The sequence below is a fragment of the Dreissena polymorpha genome, chromosome 8 (genome assembly GCF_020536995.1).
Source record: "Dreissena polymorpha isolate Duluth1 chromosome 8, UMN_Dpol_1.0, whole genome shotgun sequence".
NCBI classification, from domain to species: domain Eukaryota; kingdom Metazoa; phylum Mollusca; class Bivalvia; order Myida; family Dreissenidae; genus Dreissena; species Dreissena polymorpha.
In genome coordinates, this window is record NC_068362.1 from 42,234,768 (window position 1) to 42,250,946 (window position 16,179).

A 16,179-nucleotide genomic window follows, 5' to 3' on the forward strand; every position below is an offset into this window, starting at 1 on the left:
GGTCACAGATTACAAATTGTCTTTATATTCAGTTCTCATTACCATTTTCATCATACTTTCTATGCTTTCAGAACGTCCAAGAAGGGCCATGTTGTTGTTATTTTGTCTAAGTTATCTCACTGAAATAAATAGGATGATAAAAAGTGCACACAAAGCTCGACCTGTGCCTTATGACACTCTCTTTATAAATTTGAATGGCATGTGTTCATTTCAAACTTGCAATTAATTTTGAAAAATGAATTGCGTCTTAATTATGCAATAGCGAACAACTTCAGTGCCTTCAGCGCTTTGATTTTTTTTTGCAATAACCTGTTTTGAAATTCATGACTACTTCATTAACTTGGACAATCTTTCAGTCAACTGAATTTTTTATGTTGATTAATTATCTACATTGTAAACAGAATTGTAAATATTTGTTACAAGTACATGTATGACATGAAGGAAGTAAGGTATTTTGTTACCCCTTTAAACGTGCAGATTATAATGAATAATCTGACATTTGATTCAGCACATTCTGCTCTGTTTCAGTACTTAATTTCTTTGTGAATACAGATTAATGTAATTTTATATGAATAATGTTAATTTATGCGGTTTTGAAGTCAATTGCTTAGATATGGTATGCAGTATGAAATTGAAGTAAGTGGAATGTCAGTGTGAAGTTTTTTTTAAATAATTGCAATGTATCACATGTCTGGGTTCTTTAAATGTATTCTTCCTTTGTATTATTTATTTATAATTTCAGCAATCTTCTACAGATAAATGACAAAAACTTTTCCCCACAGCATATCTTTTACAGGTCTATTAAGAAATAATTTAAATAATTCTGAAATAAAGTGGGTGACATTTTAAAATTAAAATTTGAGATCAGTCTTTTCAATGCGGCATAAAAAAACTAATATCCATTTTATGTGTTTTGCAATTAAAACACATTTTTATGTTGACTTGTTTTATAACAATCGGTTTCATACTATTGTATCAGTAACTAGAAAATTGGTAAACATGGTTGAAAGAGGGATGTTGACTAGTTTTGGTTTAGACTTAAAACATATATGAAAACAATAATTATTCTCTTTGTTCAAATACTTATGAATCAGGCAATACAATAATTATGAAATCACAATAAATATCCAAAAAACCATATCTTCAATGTCAATAAAGTACATTAAAGTACAGTCTGTTTTACAAAACTCATTCCGTAATGCAACAGATAGAAAATAACACAAACATGTACATGTAAAGCAGGGCAACAGATTTAAAGGATCAATATATTGTTTTTACGATTTGTATTTGACTTAAAACACATACAAATAAATAATCAATCATAACTAAACGATCAGGAAAATCGGAAAACAAAATGCAATTGATTCATGGTATTCGTAGAAAGTTTATATAGACACAGGTTCGGGCCGGTGTCTATTAAAAAATTAGCTTCCATTGTAAAATGCTGAAAAATGTCGGCTGCTGAGGGCAGACAGGCTAGGAATCTTCCATTATGGGCATTGTCGCCCAATATTGTTAATTTGTTATGAGACTCGAACCGTCCGGTAAAGGACGTTGTAAAGAGTATGCTTTCAGTTTTAATTGTGGGGGTGGTGATACAATCTTAAATATTCGGTTCAAAACACTGCAAGGATGATAAAATGGGGAAAAGGATTAAATGTTATAAAAAGCTTGTAGTGAAAACTAATTGACATGAAATCTGATATGTTTCCCTGTAAAGGTCATGTTGTATCTGGGATCAACTTGTATTGACAGCATATCTTGGTATGATAGTTTTTAACTCTGTTCCCCTACCTGAGGCTAACGCGTCTGTAATATTATACATCACTTTAATTGAATTTTAAGTTGTAAATTAAGGAATATTTTATCCTCATCAAGTATTAGAGGATAGAACCATACATGGTTCCGAAAATTCATGGCGATATATATATAAATTATATATAATGTATAAAAATAAAATTTAAGGTGAGTATTATAACAGTGACATGATTAGGCTTAGCAATGGAGGCAAGGCTTTTCTAGCGCTTAAAATACAATTCTCACTTTATATTTAACTTAAAATATCATTTTAGTCTTAAAATATCATTTTACACGCAGATATATCAAACGATGCCAAAGGATCTTGGAATCCCAGTTAAGCACTGGTGTTTTTATGCCCCAAAAGGAGGGCATATAGTGATCGGACCGTCCGTCTGTCTGTCTGTCCGTCTGTCCTTCCGTCACACTTTGTGTTTAGGTTTCTCATAAATTATTAAATTCTCATAACTTCTATGTTGCTTCAGATGTAACCTTCATATTTGGCATGCATATGCACAAAAATTTTGACCCCCGTGACCTTGACCTTAGGGTCCGCGTTTAGGTTTCGAGATCTGCGTTTAGGTTGCGGAAAATGCTCATAACTTCTATGTCCCTTGAGATATAACCTTCATATTTGGTATGCATGTGTATAATGGACAAGGCTTTTCCATACGCACAAAAATGATCCATCATCCAAGCTTTAGTGAAGGATGATGGGCATTATTTGAGTAAAGCCGGAGGCTGAGCATGTATACTTAGCATATCGGGATGACGATATCGAGTGATCCGCATTTTAAATAACGCGCTTAAAAACACCACGTGACTCACCTACATACCCGGATATTCAACCAGATTTTACCATTCTTTAAAACTGTTTTGTTGCTTTAAAATCGTACACAAGCACAAAGGGAAGGGAAAAAAGTTGATCAAACTTCAATCAACCGAAAAGCCATATATTAAATTATATTCTCAGAATACATAATATAATTTCATAAAGAAGGGTGGGAGTATACATGCTCAGCCTCCGGCTTTACTCAAATAATGCCCATCATCCTTCACTAAAGCTTGGATGATGGATCATTATTTTCCGTAAAGCCTCCGGCTTTCACATGTATACTTAGCATCTTTAAATCTAGCAACAAAACCGAACACAAACAATAACAACGGCGAGTATCTTTTACTAAAGACTTCCATCATAACTATCATTATCAATCATTTATGGATGTAACACTACAGACATTTTCACAGGAGATTCAACCCTGTTAAAACACATCAACACAACATTTTGGATATGCAATCTTCATCAACACATTTCATTACTAGTTTAAAATAATAATTATTAACTACCTAACACAGCGTCATTAATTGACACTGATTTATCTACTCCAGTTATAAAAATTCTTGTCAAATTTCCAGTCTGGAGTTTTGAAAAATGCCCACGAAGGATCATCCTTTATTATATGCTGCAGAAGTAGCTGCAGATGTAAACACACAAGCCTTAAAAATACCAATGTCTATACCAGAAGTTGTAAGACTTTCCTTAGCCATCTATCCGCAGTACAAGTGGTAACTGTCTCATAGGTTACATAAAACACTAACAAAAAATATACATTTCTAAAGGCTTTCTAAAGGCTTCAGTACATTTTACATAAAACAACACGGTATGCATAACATACAATTTCTCATAATGAAATTTTCTAAAACTAACAGATAATTATTATGCTTATTAGTGTTTATGAGATGATTAGGAAACACAAAACACACATTATTATTACTTGTCTTCATATAGCCTAAGTGTGTTAAGTAACACTTAAGTCTAAGCCCTGGGACGCAGGATAATGCTATTAAAGCAGACACCTAAAGTGTCATCATTTTCATAGTCAGTTTATTTAATGGATACAAAGACCATAAAATTTGAGAACAGTACTCACACTCCATGTGAATATATATATCTAGGAAGAACTGGCCAAATATTAAATATTCCTACATAAATTTAGTTATAAAAAATATATTGGAACACCAAATGTAACCATTGTAATAGCATTTCATAATGAGTATTTAACACTAAATAGGATTTCTAATCCTCATGGAGGTCATACACCACTACACCTTCAGTCATTTGAAAGGGACTGTAAAGCCTTTGAACCACACCATAAATACCACTTTTTCCAGGTCAAACGATATTGATTCCTTGTCCATGGTATATAGGCTGACAGGGCAATTTCTGCAGTTCTTTGTGAAACTCCCCAACTCGACAATGATTGCCGGATATAGTCACCACGACCATCTTCAATGAATGAATGAGAGGATGCACCATGCTGCTGTGCGGATGAAACAATAGGTCCAGATGTCTCAGTAACCTGACTGGCAAAGAAATTATATTAGACAATACCAATGGATACCATGATTATATTAGACAATACCAATTGATACCGTGATCAACTTTTCCAAACAGGACAAACTAAAAATGACTGTTATACTTCATCAGAAATAATCATATTGCATATTTTGCCAATCAGATTAAATGGTTGAAAATATAAGGCTACATACCACTACAAGACATAAAATACATCAACACCATAAGACCCTAGTTCTGAGAACCATTAAACAAATGTATCTATGTATTAAGCCTAGACGCAAAAAGGTCTGTATCTGACTAAAACAGGTGTCTTCAACTTCTAGAAAAAATATCAGATTTAATATCCACTATGTGGAGTTTGAAAACTTTTTAGAATAAAAATCTGCTTAAATATTAGTATTTCCTGGAATATGAATTGCTGAAATAAAAAATATTTGTGTATATTAAAACACCAAATCCAAATGCCTTATACCAAGCAATCCATAGGACCTTAATTCATTGCTCCCATATCTGTAATATAAGACACAGAAGTAACATTAACACTTTGTATCTTAATGTGAATATCACAGTGACAAGAAAATGAGGATTGCAAAGAATAAAAGATGGAAATAGCTCCAAATAATTAATAGAATGTTACATACACTATTCTTAACTCCATCTACCATATGCATATTGTTCACTATATCTGCAACATAACAAACCCATCCTTCCATAGAGGCATCAGTTGCTAAGTGAAACAAAATATCCTTTTGCCTTATAGTCTTTCCATTTCCAGAGACCACAATAGTTATCCACAGTTTTAACTCCTCCTTACTTCCATTACTCAAATATGTACCTTTATCAAAGTCATTAATATCCCCATGACCTCTAAACTTATCGCGCTCTAAGTTTCTATAATACAAAGGCGCCTCTAGAATAGCAAAAAATGCATTAACTACATGGTATCTGCCTGTGAAGGAAACAATTTCTCGTACTCTCACATGCCTTGTATGCAATACAGTTTCATAATCAGTCACAATCTTCTGTGCTATGCCCTCTGTTAAAACACCATAAACCAGACGGTATCAATGACAAAACCAAAATGACTACTAATCACTATTATCTGCGAAGGCTGTAATACAGATATTTAATTATTTATAATTAATCCTAAAAATTTCAAAATGTCTAGAATCCGGTTTGAATTTTGTAAACAGGTCTCTTTAATTTGATGCATATTAATTGAAACATCTAGAATATAATATAAACACATGATTTCCATAAATCTAAACCAAGCATGTATTGGCTGTAAATTTATGTTAACAATTTTGGAGCTGGCGCTAAATTAGGCGTCAGGCAATCAAACTTATGGAGTTCCATTCAATCCGAAAATAAATTCTTTGATCATGTTCACTCCAAGGTACTTAAAGTATATGTATCCTGCAGATCTATACTCTAAAATAATCATTCTTCTGAATGAGATCCAAAAACATATATAACATTTCTTATTTACAGTGCTCATAAACAATTAATTCATTAGATATTTCAAATTAATTACTGGTCTATAATTCTCATTTGCTTTAGGCACTATAAAAATATTAGAAATAAACTGATTGTTTTCATCACTTGACTGTACAATCGCTCCTTTTTTAAGTAAAAGATTTACTTCCTCATTAACAAATAATATTTGATCAAAACTAAATGGAATTTCATTTGAAATAATGTTTAGCCAGGAATAGTCAGAAAAATCCAGGAGTCTAGTAAAAATTTCTCCCATTTTTGCACGTGATACTTAAATTTTCCCTCAGTGCATACCAATAGTTTATTGACTGGTCAGCCATAGTAACAGTAGCATTGGGAATAGTCTACTTATCTAAAGGCACCGCATGATCGAGTTGCCCCTATGTATGAACCCCTTTGAGGGTATGGTGAACCTAATGGCATTAGGAGGTTCAAAACTTCCAATAAAAGTTGCAGGATGAAAAAACTTCTACCCAGAGAGCGTCTTAAGCACCGGGGATGAACAACTTTTGTCACGTGACCACAAAAGTCAACGCAGGTTGTTGAATTACATCAGGAATCCCGCTCCGTCAGGTAATTTTCATCTTTTTATAGAGAATATGTTAAAATTTCTGGACAATACAAAGCTTATGACATGCTTCATACCTTTTCGCATATTAAGACGCATTGCACTTGTTTCGAAGCTTTGCAGTTTTTAAGAACACTTCGACACAAACTTTAGATTTTCGATGCAAACGCAGTTTGATTTTATATTTTTTTACTTTCCATTCACGAATAAATCATATTTCTAGAAAAATGAGAGCACACGATGCTTAATTTTTGATGATTTATTGTATTTGCGATATAAGTTGTTGTTGTTATATTTAATTTGGGCAGTTCTTGCTATTTCAAAAATTTACAAACGCGGGTTGGTTGAGCAAACGCAGTTTGCTGAAGCTGGATTATGGCAAACGCAGGTTGGTTAAGATTACGGAATCTATATTCTTGCCCTTCTTTCATCAAGGGCGACACACGACACACGAAGCGATACACGATATTTTGCGCGACAGTCGCGGCGACGCGCGATATTTTATTATTCAAATATCGCCCATATTATCCGAATTTCGTGTAACGCGGTCTAATTTCAGACCGCGACACACGACACACGAAGCGATACTCGATATGTACTGTTCAAATCAAATCATCATCAACATCTTCATCATCATCATCTCCATCTTCATCGCCATTATCATCATAAAATAAATCGCGATTCGGAGCGGAGTATTGTAAAATGAAGATCTCAAAAGAATTGAAAAATAATTTGTCGGAATGTTATTTTTCTCATGCTGTTTTGTTAGTTGTCCAAATATATTTAATATTAAATATTATCTTAATATTAAGATTTGGTAGTTAAAGAATGCAATTTGAATGAACACAATTGTATGCATATGTTTTGCTCAGCTGTGAAGATTGAGGGAACAATTTATAGAAGAACTGTGAGAATCATCTCTACAAATATCATGTTTCAGGGACCACGAATTTGACATTCCAAAACGGAAGGAACCTAAACGAAAATTTGACACCGTGTCAACAAGCAGAAACGCTCTCCAGAAGGGAACGTTGGGTGTCCGATGGGAGAGGGCAAGACGAAATGACAGCAAAATGCTTCTAACATCAAAAATGGGAATTGACATTGACCCGTAAAAGGAAATCATAATATCATAGGACAGTTTGTAGTTCTTTAAAAGACAGCTGTCATTTTTGATATTCGTTAACCAACGTTACCTATATTGATTCCGTGTAATGCTACTGAATTTGATTTTGTGTTGCTCTTTCTATGTTTATGCATTGAGGAGCTACCAATATTGGGGCCGTATAATATGCTGCCTATATTGACGCTGTGGGATGCTTCATTTAACGAGGCCTACCGGTATATTCAACCTTTTTGGGGGATTTGAAACAACAACAGACATATTGGATCTAACTTTATTTTGTTTGCTGTTATTTGTTTCAAGTTTTAAAATTACAGTTTCTAAAAAATGCCATGTATCTTGTATCTTGTTAATTAAAAAAAAGGTATCTTTCTTTTAGTTGCATAATGATAAATAATGTGGACCTATAAGGAGAGAGGTATCATGAAGCAAATAAAACAATCGATTCCTCTTATTCTGCAAGACATAGTTTTCATTTTAGGTGTATACCATTATCTTTTGATCCGAAACTTTAAATATAATAATAACTATTGACCTTTACATGGGCGCCTTGCAAATCACTAGTGTCTTCATATTGGTCATACAATATAATGTCTTTATGTGTAACGTGAGAATCCTGACAATCTTACAATATGATTGTTGGAGATAATACTTAAAATAAAGCTGAAGGCATACTACATCCATGACAAAGTACACTTCACCGAGATAAGTCTAACTATACTGTGAAAAACATTGAAAAACCCAGCGGTTGAACGCAAACAAGATCAGTGTCTTTAACAACAAAACGAACCAAACATATGCAGATTAATTGTTTTATTGCTGCAAAGAATATCCCGTATCGCAATAATAGCTTATACGCAAAACATTAAACTGGCCTATGTGCAACTTGAGAAGGAATTACAGATTTACATGTAATTGTTGACAATTCGCACAATGATTCCAATGAGACAAAAAGCTAACTCACCAAAAATATATTTTAATCATATTGATTCGAAATAGATAAACAAAAATCGCAGATTACAAATGAGTCTCGCTCTGTGAAAAGGGGGTTTAATGCATGTGCGTAAGGTGTCGTCACATATTAGCCTGTGCATTCCGTACAGGCTAATTAGGGACAAACCTTTCCGATAAACTCGATTTTTGCTCAGAAGAGACTTTCTTTTAACAAAACATATCATAAAAGCGGAAAGTGCCGTCCCTGATTAGCCTATGTGGACTGCACTTTACGCACATGCATTAAACCCCCTTTTCACAGAGCGCGGCTCAAATGTATATTCCAGCGGATATGGTGAGATCAACAATAATCACAGATAATCAACATAAATTACAATGATTTTGAAAAGATCAACAATAATCACAGATAATCAACATAAATTACAATGATTTCGAAAAGATCAACAATAATCACAGATAATCAACATAAATTACAATGATTTCGAAAAGATCAACAATAATCACAGATAATCAACATAAATTACAATGATTTTGATAAGATCAACAATAATCACTGGTTATATAAATCACAATTAATCGGTTGAGATCAACAATAATCACAGATAATCAACATAAATCACAATGATTTTGATAAGATCAACAATAATCACAGATAATATAAATCACTATTAATAGGTTAAGATAAAAAATTCAAAGATAATCAACATAAATTACAATTATTTTGATAAGATCAACAATAATCACAGATAATCAATATAAATCACAATTCATGGGCTGAGATCAACAGTAATCACAGATGAGCAATAATGAACACAATAATTTGTATGAGATCAACCATTATCATAATCATTTTAAATTAGAATGATAAATATTACAACAATAATCTTATTAAAAACAGGAATATCAAACAAAACAACACAAGATAAACGATATGAAACACAATGTTTAAGACGCAAAAACACGCGTAATACTATATATTATTGTATGACAGTCTGTATTTTCAATAATTAAGAAAATAACCACGGCACATTGGTAAGAATTAAAAATAATTCTTGGTCTTATCATCGTCATGCAACAGATGACTAGGCCCGGTGCTTTGCAGATCTGTGCTTTGATAGACTACTGCGGTGCCTGTACCTCTTTTCACACATATCACAAGCAAAGTTTTTCTCTCCATTGTGGGTGGCAAGGTGGGCCTGAAGGTCAATTTTCTCCCGGAGCGTTGCATTGCAAATTGAGCAGGTAAATTGCTTTGCAGCAACCTCCCTCCGGACGTGACGATTCAGGTCATCTTTGGTTGAAAACTTTTTGCCGCATTGTTCACAGGGGAACGGCTTTTCAACACCATGAATGCTGCATCTATATAACAAAAACAAATGGAACTGTTGAATTATTATTCAATACAGAAAAATACACACAGAATATTATCCATAACAATGTGGAACTTAACAAAATGATGGTCGTCAGAAGCGCTCCAGATAAGGCGCGTTAACGCGTATTTACGCATTTCAAAATCCAAAATACGCATTAAATAATATGTTTAAGGGTCCAATTACATACGTGAAGTATCGGAACGCGTACATTCTGGATTTATACGGTGTAAATTCCAATTGTTCAGTGACAATTTGCATTGAAATTTATCTGGACAATTATGGTCGTTAAAAACTAAATACTATAATGAGCACACCAATATGCACCACACTAGTAATAATGTGTTAAGTGTTTTAAAGCCGGCTTTTTTCGAAAACACCATTCAAAACATTTTAAATAGTGCTTTGCAACTAGGTTATAAAAACATACTTTCGCTCAGAATGCAATGACCTATGTTGAATTGTATCTTGATTTTTAAACCGACAGAACCTAGCATTGTACAAAAAACAAAAAAAATACAAACCTGTGTCTGTTGAACGCCTGTTTTGTGTAAAATGTTTTTCCACAACAGGCGAATCGTCCAGTCCCTCTGTGGCGCTTATCATGAAGCTTTAACCCCCACTTCGATTTAAATGTCTTTCCACAGATTTCACACACGAGCGTCATGTTTCTGTAATGAAAGAATTACTTTTTGTTAAAATATATTTCTAAAATGTTTTTATAAAGTTTTAAAGACTACACCAAAAGAGATATGAAACGCAAGTGATTGGATGTGACACACTATCTGCTATTCTTTTCGTCACAGTTCAATAAACATGCGTGTTTACTAATGCACGGGATTTTCGTGAGTTTTGGCGCGTTTAGCGTCATTCGAGGTCCGCTTAAAGGAGGCAACGCACGTTGTGGTTCAATATACTTGTAACAGTACTTAATGTGTTGATAAGCATATTTCCGCTCTGTTTAAATGTCCTCAATTGAAGTTCCGTAGTCATATATTGTGTTGAATAGTTAATATTTTCGTATTTGTAACCATATCATATTTTAGAAGACTTTCAAAAATGTGTACAGTGTGCGTTTCATTATCCTTTGAATATTCTCGCAACCTGCGTTTGCCATTTCCTATTGCTCAAGAAATACCAACCTGCGTTTGCAAAACAAAACAAAACAAAAAAATAAGATATTTTTCAATTTGCACCGCTATTTTTGTCATGAATCTTATTAAATATATTAAAATGAAGTGTAAAATCATACTAATTCAGTCGTTAAACCAATATTGTTGAAAGAAAATCATCAACACCACATAAACAAACAGCGTTTGCAATGCATTTCAGAATTTTGTGTCGAAGTGTTCTCGGAAAGTGGAAACAGTAAAGGCAATGGAATCATTTCAAATAAAAGTTTATTTAGTATACTGTGTCATAGGCTATCACTTGTTAAAAACTGAAATTTTGATTATATGAAAAAACAACAAAACTTACCTTAATGTACAAGATTACAATCTGTTTCTGCAACCGGCGTTGACTTTTGCGGTCACGTGACAAAAGTTGTTCATCCCCGGTGTTAAGGGTCTTGCATAGAACGCTCGCATTCTCATATCATTCACAAAGCAAAACAATTGTCACAGTTTAGAATTTCTTTGCTAATATTATCACCAAACATTACACAGATTTGAATACTTTTTGTTTACATTTGGTCTTATCATATACCTGCGCCTAAGAGATAGATTATATAGTACATTATGGTCATATAAGAGACTAAATTAATAACCTCAGGACTATTAGCAATCTGTGTCCTTACCATATTGGCCAACTTAATAATAGGCACAATCCCTGTTGCCACGGCGCTAAATTCTAAATCTCCACCATGTCCTGATTTTGTGACCTTGCCCTTTTTCCTAGGACTTTCCAAATTTCATTGTTAATCAAAGGTGCACCCAGATACAAACAATTATCTGGTAATTTATATCTTAAAAAACAATTGAATCAGTGTCACACTGAACAGAACAAACGGTGTTAATCAAATTAGCCAAATATTGGGGAATGGCAACTTCCTTTTCAAGTGCCCTTAAAATTAGGCAAATCCCCAAAAACCTCTGAGGAGGGATCATTGTCAATACCATCAAACACGTCTGCTGAGAACTCAGCCCAGTATTCTTTTTATTATAATTATATTATTTTACTATAAGTGAACATTATTGTCACTATCATAATGGTCCATTTTCAAATGGATGTTTGGTCAATTGTATAAATTATGCCCATAATAGTGGGTAATGTCATCATTTTCCGTGACTACGTCATCGGAATTTACTCCAAAAGCAATTTCAAATATTCAATTTCTTGCTTGGACAATTTAGAAAAAGAAAACACATTGGAATTCATTATTGGATTGATGCACGTGCTCATAGAAGCTGACGACATATTTCTGTCAGTCTTTTAACTTACTTTTTGAATAAATTACACATATATATAAGCAACCTTTTAGCAAACAACTGCCTTGCCTTTCGTTTTATTAATAACTATAAACTATAATGTCCTTCTGAGAACAAATGACAATAAAAAATCATCACATCCAAAATCCGAAATTTCGGACAGTGTTTTCCGATGCACGTGCTCATAGAAGCTGACGACATATTTCTGTCAGTCTTTTAACTTACTTTTTGAATAAATTACACATGTATTATAAGAAACCTTTGAGCAAACAACTGCCTTGCCTTTCGTTTTATTAATTACTACATACTTTAATGTCCTACTGGGAACAAATGGCAATAAAAAATCATCACATCCGAAATTTCGGACAGTGTTTTCCGCGAGCAAAGCTCGTCAGATATTTTTGCTCTAATTATTGCCAAACAAATTAAATACTAGGACTACGTCCTTAGTAAGGCAGTATTAAACAATAAAAACGATAGATACAATCAATTTCAACAGGAATTTACCTACCTGTCCAGAGAACGAACCACTCGACAGAACGCCAAATCGAAGAATGGTAAAATCTGGTTGAATATCCGGGTATGTAGGTGAGTCACGTGGTGTTTTTAAGCGCGTTATTTAAAATGCGGATCACTCGATATCGTCATCCCGATATGCTAAGTATACATGTGAAAGCCGGAGGCTTTACGGAAAATAATGTTCACCCCTGTGACCTTGACCTTGAACTTAGGGTCCGCGTTTAGGTTTCGAAATCTGCGTTTAGGTTTCGAAAAATGCTCATAACTTCTATGTCCGTTGAGATATAACTTTCATATTTGGTATGCATGTGTATATGGACAAGGCCTTTGCATATGCACACAAATTTTGACCCCTGTGACCTTGATCTTAAACTTGGGGTCCGCGTTTAGGTTTCGAAATCTGCATTTACGTTTCAAAAAATGCTCATAACTTCTATGTCCATTGAGATATAACCTTCATAATTTGGTATGCATGTGTATATGGACAAGGCCTTTCCATACGCACACAAATATTCACCCCTGTGACCTTGACCTTGAACTTAAGGTCCGCGTTTAGGTTTCGAAATCTGCGTTTAGGTTTGGAAAAATGCTCATAACTTCTATGTCCCTTGAGATACATGTATAACCTTCATATTTGGTTTGCATGTGTATATGAACAAGGCCTTTCCATTAACGCATACAAATTTTCACCCCTGTGACCTTGACCTTGAACTTAGGGTCCGCATTAAGGTTTCAAAATCTGCGTTTAGGTTTTGAAAAATGCTCATATCTTCTATGTCCCTTGAGATATAACCTTCATATTTGGTATGCATGTATATATGGACAAGGCTTTTCCATATGCACAAACATTTTCACCCCTTTGACGTTGACCTTTAACTTAGGGACCGCTTTTAGGTTTCAAAATCTGCGTTTAGGTTTCGAAAAATGCTCATATCTTCTATCAAAGCGTTAATAGGGGGCATATGTCATCCTATGGTGACAGCTCTTGTTTACAGATTAAATTGTATATGCAAAGCATAATACCATTGATTTGCGCAAATACCTTACTAAGTCAGTAATAATAAGTCTACAAAATAATTATAACTTCAGACTTGAGTATGATCAGTTATAATAACCGGTTAGCCAGACACATACAAATGTGGGGTATAATACATAGGTTTATTCTTATTTGATATTTATAAAACGATACAATTGTATTTTGAATGTTTATAAAAGATTTCTGTATGGAAAGTGTAACTAAGAAGCCAATTAAAATATTAAAGGGATTTGTACAGTGTTTGGGGCATTTTTTGAAGTGTGTCAATGGATGCCTTAAATTGCTTGGTTTTAACCATGGAACTGTAGAGATCGTTTATAATGAAATTTTGGAGAGAAAAGCATTTCTTCCCAGCTGTGCTCAAACATTTGTCCATTGGAAATTATATAGCCTAAACCACTCAACCATACTCGGTACTGACTGTTACATACCGGTATTTGTAAACATGTTACTGCATACCTAGGACAATAATCAGGAGATTCCACGAAACCTTGCATGCTTTTTTATAGCGGAAAGCGTTGCCTCTGACCAGACTAAGCAAGTGCGCAGGCTGGGCTTTAGCTACACAGGCCGCATATGCCATAAGACCAATTTTCATATGACGCGAATGTAACAGTGTTATTTGCATGTGTGTAAAAAAACAAAATCAACAAATATCAAATGTTTGGATGCAATACTTGAACCCTTAAACCTTTAAGTATGGGCATAAAACAACTGATCCAGCATTATAATTTATATGAGGAAGATTTAAATAACTTGAAATCATAAATATAAATGTTGCTGTAAGGCAGATCATTAGCTGTTGTAAGTTTAGGTCAGTACTTATCATATATGTTTAAATTAAGATGCTGCAAAAAATCACTATTGTGCTTCATGCAACCCCTGTGTTCTTAGCAGAGCTACAGATAAGCTTTTTGGGGTAATTGGGTAATACCCTTCAAAATAAGAATGAATTGGGTAATGGAAAACGTGATTGGGTATCCAAAAGTATGATGCCCGCTCATATAGAAAAATAATTGGGTATTTGTACCAAAACAAACAAGTGAATTGGGTATTTGCAATAAAACGTGAATTTAGCTTCTCAAAACCGTACCTACATAAAGTCACTGTTATGTATTCAATCGCAGTATAGGTTGTTCCATCTTTCTGCTATCAGATTCAACAATCTGAAGACAAGGGAATTTCTCAACCCACTCATCGAATGTGTTTCTACTTGTTTTTGTTCCAATAATATGGGCCAGTACTTTTGTTTTAGAAACCCAACACACCCCATCATAGGGGTTTGGAACGGTATTGTGGTAGTATAATATAGTGTATTTTGACCGAAAATGACCCAAACAAAATTCATTATAGTCATCAACTATGCCCTTTTCAATTGTTTTATATTTAGATTGATTTACCACGACAAAGGAATCTAAATGTTTTTGTATTTTTTTTGCGAAACTTTTCGTCTGTCTAGAGACGCCATTTTGTTTGACTCGCAATTGTGATCATCTAAACGATCGGTAAATACGTTACCCATTGTGCCACACCGGTCTGTGATAATAACGTAGTGACATCACCATCTATGTATAGAATGATACGTTACCAGATAAAAACAAGCGCTTGTCGATTAAGACTCGATTCAAGACGGCCAAAACAAAACAGGATTTTTCATTACGCATAGAAGGCAGCTCGAATTGGGTATCGGCGATTTGTTTTGCGTACACGCACAGATTAAAAAAAATTTGCGTATCCACCTATTTTTTATTGCGTATTTACGCAAATACGCAGCTTATCTGTAGCTCTGGTCCTTAGAGTTAATGTACAAGTCAAACTAACATAGGTAAAATATTTGCATGAGTTTGTTCAAGGCATTTTAATATTAAGACAATTAACAAAACATGTATGATGACCCTAACATTTGGTTGATATACTCTTTGTAGTGTCCAAACATATGTCATCAGTGTATAGGTGATATATTTTACATGATAGTTAACATCATGCAAATATTTGCTGTTGTTTTTAGCTCACCTCAGCACAATGGGAGCTATTGTGATTGCCTGTTGTCTGTCGTCGATTGTGCGTTGTGTGTCGTGCAGCGTTAACATTTTCCTTGTTTACACTCTAGAAGCCAAATGTATTGTCCGATCTTTATGAAATTTTATAAAAAGATTTGTGCCAAGTATATCTTGGACCAGTTTGAAAATGGTTTGGGTTGGTTGACAAAGATGGCCGCAAGGGGGCGCTGTATTTTTTCCTTATATGGCTTTAGTAAAACCTTGTTAACACTCAAGAGGCCACATTTATTCTCCAATCATCATGAAACTCGGTTTGAATATTTATGTCAATGATATCTTGGACAAGTTTGTAAATGGTTACGGTTGGTTGAAAAACATGACCGCAAGGGGGCGCTATAATTTTTCCTTATATGGCTATTGTAAAACCTTGTTAACACTCTAGAGGCCACATTTATTGTCCGATCATCATGAAACTCGGTTAGAATATTTGAGTCAATGATATCGTGGACGAGTTTGTAAATGGTTTT

The 16,179-nt window shown here is 34.1% G+C and overlaps 3 long non-coding RNA genes across 4 annotated transcripts; 1 reads left to right on the forward strand and 2 right to left on the reverse strand.

The window, feature by feature from the left end:
• Positions 1 to 2,736: 2,736 nt before the first annotated feature.
• LOC127841720 (uncharacterized) lies at positions 2,737 to 12,770 on the reverse strand. Of its 2 annotated transcripts, none has more exons than XR_008031283.1 (2): positions 12,609 to 12,770; positions 2,737 to 4,161 (listed from the first exon to the last, which is right to left on the reverse strand). It is a non-coding gene; the product is annotated as an uncharacterized LOC127841720 (long non-coding RNA). The 2 variants fall into 2 exon arrangements; XR_008031284.1 differs by lacking the exon at positions 12,609 to 12,770 and adding an exon at positions 4,798 to 5,220.
• Positions 6,131 to 7,716, forward strand: LOC127841716 (uncharacterized). The gene is made up of 2 exons (XR_008031279.1): positions 6,131 to 6,226; positions 7,162 to 7,716. It is a non-coding gene; the product is annotated as an uncharacterized LOC127841716 (long non-coding RNA).
• On the reverse strand, positions 8,143 to 11,235 carry LOC127841710 (uncharacterized). The gene is made up of 3 exons (XR_008031273.1): positions 11,148 to 11,235; positions 10,193 to 10,339; positions 8,143 to 9,657 (listed from the first exon to the last, which is right to left on the reverse strand). It is a non-coding gene; the product is annotated as an uncharacterized LOC127841710 (long non-coding RNA).
• Positions 12,771 to 16,179: the final 3,409 nt, after the last annotated feature.